The sequence below is a fragment of the Nerophis ophidion genome, linkage group LG01, assembly GCF_033978795.1.
Source record: "Nerophis ophidion isolate RoL-2023_Sa linkage group LG01, RoL_Noph_v1.0, whole genome shotgun sequence".
In the NCBI taxonomy this organism is placed as follows: Eukaryota; Metazoa; Chordata; class Actinopteri; order Syngnathiformes; family Syngnathidae; genus Nerophis; species Nerophis ophidion.
This window is the reverse complement of record NC_084611.1, coordinates 23,935,753-23,942,227: the sequence shown is the minus strand read 5'-3', so window position 1 is coordinate 23,942,227 and position 6,475 is coordinate 23,935,753.

The following is a 6,475-nucleotide window of genomic DNA, read 5'->3' as shown; positions in this document are numbered from 1 at the left end:
TTTTCTCCCATTCCACCCACTTGTTTACCTGTATCACACCTTTTTTGTAAGGGGCGCTGGAAGCCGGCAGACCAGTCAGCGATCCTGTTCTGTCTCCCTTTAATGTTGTCTGATCTTGAATGGGATTGTGCTGAAAATTTGTATTTTCCTGAAGGAACTCTCCTGAAGGAATAAATAAAGTACTATCTAATCTAATCTAATCTAATCTAATCTAATCTAATCTACTATACAGTACAGGCCAAAAGTTTGGACACACTTTCTCCTCCAATGTGTTTTCTTTATTTTCATGACTATTAACATTGTAGATTGTCACTGAAGACATCAAAACTATGAATGAACACATTCGGAGTTTAACAAAAAAGGTGAAATAACTGAAAACATGTATTATATTTTAGTTTCTTCAAAATAGCCACCCTTTGCTCTGATTACTTTTTTGCACACTCTTGGCATTCCCTTGATGAGCTTCAAGATGTACTCACTTGAAATAGTTTTCACTTCACAGGTGTGTTTGAAGCTCATCGTGAGAATGCCAAGAGTGTGCAAAGCCGTAAACAGAGCAAAGGGTGGTTATTTTGAAGAAACTATAATACAAGACGTTTTCAGTTGTTTCACATTTTTCGTTCAGTACATATCTCCACATGTGTTCATTGTTTATATGCCTTCAGGGACAATGTACAATGTAAATAGTCATGAAAATGAAGAAAACGCATTGAATGTGGAGAAGGTGTGTCCAAACCTTTAGCCCATACTGTATATTACACATGGATATCTTTGTAGATGTACAAATACCCAAAATGTTAGAAACAGCTCTCAGCAAAATTCAGCGCATCATTGTAAAATAAAACAAAAACAAAAAACATCAAAATGAAGGAATATCAAAAAGGATGTCGGTTCAAACTCAGCTTACCCCCATCAATGGTGACAAGGGCCAAGACACTTCGCTCACCTTACCTCCAGTGCCGTCCACAATCGGTTTGAACCACGGCTGTGCCTACAAACAGCTTACAACCACCAGCGTGTGACTGTAGAGTCAATGAATAATTTCAGTGTACTGTAAAGCGCTTTGGGTGACCACTTTTGATAAACCCAAACTATTACAGTTGTACCTCAACTTAAGAGCGTTCCAACTTAAGAGTGTTTTGAGATAAGAGTTATCTCTGGAATAATTGTTGTGCCTTAAGATGCAATCAAAAAATTAAGTTACAAACATCCCCGACATTAGGTAGCAATTGTCACAGTGATCCCCGGTAGGTGGTGGAGCAGTTCCAAAGTGGTACTACTAGTCTGCATTATATTGAACTAGAATGAGTAAATAGCACCAGCCAAGAATATTAAAAGGAAACTACACTTCTTTGGAATTTCACCTATCATTCACAATCCATATGAGAGACAAGAAGACAAATGTTTAGGTTTTGTTTTTGCATTGTAATGTGTAATAATCAGCTTGCCGTAGCTGGCTAGCAATGCAGCTAATGGGAGCAATGCATTATGCCTCTAAATCCCTTTAAAAATGTATCCAAAAACCGTCAACAATACTTCATTTACGTTCCGTAATCTGTATGATCAATCAATCAATCAATCAATGTTTACTTATATAGCCCTAAATCACTACTGTCTCAAAGGGCTGCACAAACCACTACGACATCCTCGGTAGGCCCACATAAGGGCAAGGAAAACTCACACCCAGTGGGACGTCGGTGACAATGATGACTATGAGAACCTTGGAGAGGAGGAAAGCAATGGATGTCGAGCGGGTCTAACATGATACTGTGAAAGTTCAATCCATAATGGATCCAACACAGTCGCGAGAGTCCAGTCCAAAGCGGATCCAACACAGCAGCGAGAGTCCCGTTCACAGCGGAGCCAGCAGGAAACCATCCCAAGCGGAGGCGGATCAGCAGCGCAGATATGTCCCCAGCCGATACACAGGCAAGCAGTACACGGCCACCGGATCGGACCGGACCCCCTCCACAAGGGAGAGTGGGACATAGGAGAAAAAGAAAAGAAACAGCAGATCAACTGGTCTAAAAAGGGAGTCTATTTAAAGGCTAGAGTATACAAATGAGTTTTAAAGTGAGACTTAAATGCTTCTACTGAGGTGGCATCTCGAACTGTTACCGGGAGGGCATTCCAGAGTACTGGATTCCGAAATGAAAAAGCTCTATAGCCCGCAGACTTTTTTTGGGCTTTAGGAATCACTAATAAGCCGGAGTCCTTTGAACGCAGATTTCTTGCCGGGACATATGGTACAATACAATCGGCAAGATAGAATGGCGCTAGACCGTGTAGTATTTTATACGTAAGTAGTAAAACCTTAAAGTCACATCTTAAGTGCACAGGAAGCCAGTGCAGGTGAGACAGTACAGGCGTAATGTGATCAAACTTTCTTGTTCTTGTCAAAAGTCTAGCAGCCGCATTTTGTACCAACTGTAATCTTTTAATGCTAGACATGGGGAGACCCGAAAATAATACGTTACAGTAGTCGAGGCGAGACGTAACAAACGCATGGATAATGATCTCAGCGTCTTTAGTGGACAGAATGGAGCGAATTTTAGCGATATTACGGAGATGAAAGAAGGCCGTTTTAGTAACGCTTTTAATGTGTGACTCAAAGGAGAGAGTTGGGTCGAAGATAATACCCAGATTCTTTACCGTGTCGCCTTGTTTAATTGTTTGGTTGTCAAATGTTAGAGTTGTATTATTAAATAGAGGTCGGTGTCTAGCAGGACCGATAATCAGCATTTCCGTTTTTTTGGCGTTGAGTTGCAAAAAGTTAGCGGACATCCATTGTTTAATTTCATTAAGACACGCCTCCAGCTGACGACAATCCGGCGTGTTGGTCAGCTTTAGGGGCATGTAGAGTTGGGTGTCATCAGCATAACAGTGAAAGCTTACACCGTATTTGCGTATGATGTCACCTAGCGGCAGCATGTAGATGCTGAAGAGTGCAGGGCCAAGGACCGAACCCTGGGGAACTCCACACGTTACCTTAACGTAGTCCGAGGTCACATTGTTATGGGAGACACACTGCATCCTATTAGTAAGATAAGAGTTAAACCAAGACAGGGCTAAGTCTGACATACCAATTCGTGTGTTGATACGTTCTAATAAAATATTATGATCGACGGTATCGAAAGCAGCGCTAAGATCGAGGAGCAGCAACATAGATGACACATCAGAATCCATCGTTAGCAATAGATCATTAGTCATTTTTGCGAGGGCTGTCTCCGTGGAGTGATTTGCCCTGAAACCGGATTGAAAGGTTTCACATAGATTGTTAGACGCTAAGTGTTCATTTAACTGCTCCGCAACAATTTTTTCGAGGATTTTTGAAATAAAGGGAAGGTGAGACACCGGTCCTCAGTGTTCGCTCTTACAAATAACAAGAACAGCTTGGTTATCATACGCCCTGCACGAAACCATTGATAACATAGCATCGCTAAAGTTAAAAAAGGCTCCAAAAAAGCGTACCCCGTGGTTTACAGAAGAAACTAGAGCTCAGAAATTATTATGTAGAAAGCTTGAACGCAAAAGGCGCACGACTAAACTTGAGGTGCACCATCAAGCATGGAGTGATGGTTTAATAACTTAGAAACGCATGCTTACCTTAGCTAAAGCTAAATATTACTCAAATCTCATCCACCGTAATAAAAACGATCCTAATTTTTTTTTTTAGTACGGTAGCATCGCTAACCCAACAAGGGACCCCTTCCAGTAGCTCCACCCACTCAGCTGATGACTTTATGCAATTCTTTAGTAAGAAAATTGAAGTCATTAGAAAGGAGATTAAAGACAATGCGTCCCAGCTACAACTGGGTTCTATTAAGACTAACACGATTGTATATACGGCGGATACTGCCCTCCAAAATAGTTTCTCTCGTTTTGAGGAAATAACATTAGAGGAATTGTTACAACGTGTAAATGGAATAAAACAAACAACATGTTTACTTGACCCTCTTCCTGGGAAACTGATCAAGGAGCTCTTTGTATTATTAGGTCCATCAGTGCTAAATGTTATAAACTTATCACTTTCCTCGGGCACTGTTCCCCTAGCATTCAAAAAAGCGGTTATTCATCCTCTTCTTAAAAGACCTAACCTCGATCCTGACCTCATGGTAAACTACCGACCGGTGTCTCACCTGCCCTTTATTTCAGAAATCCTCAGTATCACATCGACTTGCGATGGTATGCTACGGTATAAGCCGTAAGCTTAGACTGACCATACGTCCTCTTTTCCCCGGACATGTCCTCTTTTGCGGAACTGTCCGGGGTGTCCGGGCGGGATTTCCTAAATGCCTCAAATGTCCGGCGTTTTGTGTCAAGATTGCGTGTATTTTCAATGTACATAGAGGGTTAAGAGGGGTTAAAAACAAAACAAATTGTGAAGGTGTACGCACGCAGCAACATTCGTGAGGGAGGGGCAGAGACGAGAGCAAGAAAATGAGGTAGTGGGTTGTTCGTTAATCAAGGCATACTTGGTCAACAGTCATACAGGTCACACTGAGAGTGGCCGTATAAACAACTTTAACACTGTTACAAATATGCGCCACACTGTGAACCCACACCAAACAAGAATGACAAACACATTTCGGAAGAACATCCGCACCATAACAAAACATAAACACAACAGAACAAATACCCAGAACCCCTTGCAACACTGACTCTTCCAGGATGCTACAATATACACCCCCCGCCCCGCCCAAACACATCAACCCCGCCCACCTCAACCTCCTCATGCTTTCTCAGGTAGAGCATGTCCCCCCCCACACACACACCTCAACCCCGATTACGTCACATCAAATATTCCACTTTGAAAAATATTTCTGGTGGAAGATTTTGCATATTTTGTGTGTTGGCCATAAAAAAACATAGTTTTGTTTGACAAAAAGGGGAGGAAAACAAACTTCAAAAAAATGTAAACATTTTGAAATGAGGAATAGATTTGAAGTAGCTGTAGACTTCAGAGATTTGAGCATTAAATATAAAATGTATGCCCTGGTACACCATTATTATCATTTCATGACCGAAGCAAAATAAATACACCTACACCTTATTGAATAAAAACATAGAACAAACTACCAGCAGCGGTAAAATTTAGAACCATGAAGGAAAGAAGAAAGTGAATGAATGTTTATAACTGAATACATTTACATATGCATACAAATTTGTCTTCTTTTTATATCATTTCTTTTAATGGATTAAGTAACGTTCATGACAACCTTTTTCCAAAACACAATATAGAATGTGAGATATAACAGGACAATGCATGTGTTTCTCATTTATTTTGAAAACGCTTACAAAAAAGTGGGACCCCAAAAATTTACTGTGGGACCCCATTTTTATGACTTGATGTTGCCATGGGACCCCATTTTGAAAACTCCTAGCGCCAACTCTGCTGTCAACAGAGGAAAAAAATGTTTTATTTATATAAATATATTATTTATAAAGCAAGTTCAATTATAATTGGCAAATTTTCAACAAGCCCGCCTTGGCACGCATATATGTGTCCTCTTTTTGGGATTTCAGAATATGGTCAGCCTATGTAAGTTAGCTATTGTGTCAGCACCAGAATGGCTTTTGGATTTGTAATGCACAACACTGCGATAGTACACCAATCTGTATTGACTGAAAAACATGAACCATTGTATTACAGTATCTGTAAAGCATTAGTCAACGATTCTTGTTTTGTTTGTACACAGCTAGCTCGTATGTGATGTAGTTGTAATAACGAGCAAGGTAGTGTTGCATGTCCATCCATCCATTTTCTACCGCTTATTCCCTTTTGGGGTCGCGGGGGGCGCTGGCGCCTATCTCAGCTACAATCGGGCGGAAGGCAGGGTACACCCTGGACAAGTCGCCACCTCATCGCAGGGCCAACACAGATAGACAGACAACATTCACACTCACATTCACACACTAGGGCCAATTTAGTGTTTCCAATCAACCTATCCCCAGGTGCATGTCTTTGGAAGTGGGAGGAAGCCGGAGTACCCGGAGGGAACCCACGCATTCACGGGGAGAACATGCAAACTCCACACAGAAAGATCCCGAGCCTGGATTTGAACCCAGGACTGCAGGACCTTCGTATTGTGAGGCAGACGCACTAACCCCTCTGCCACCGTGTTGCATGTATCATGATCAATATTATAGTGACTCACTCGATGTACAGTTGTGCGTTTGGTCCAGCTGGCTGGGGACGTTTTTTCCGGCTTGTTTTGGGTAAACACGCCATTTATGTCGACATAGCTTGGTTTTCAAGTTCCACATTTGCAGCATCAAGTCACGCCAGTCCTGACTCTCTCGGCTTTCATCTGTTCCGAGGTTTCAGTCTCGCTTCGTGCTCGCTTCTATAAGCAACAGTTCCATCATTATATTCAGCTTCAACAAGATAAGGTTGTGAATCCTCATTTAAGCAAAAATATTACCTGCCAAGATAAGAAAACACACACGATCGTTTCCTGAAGTAATACACAAA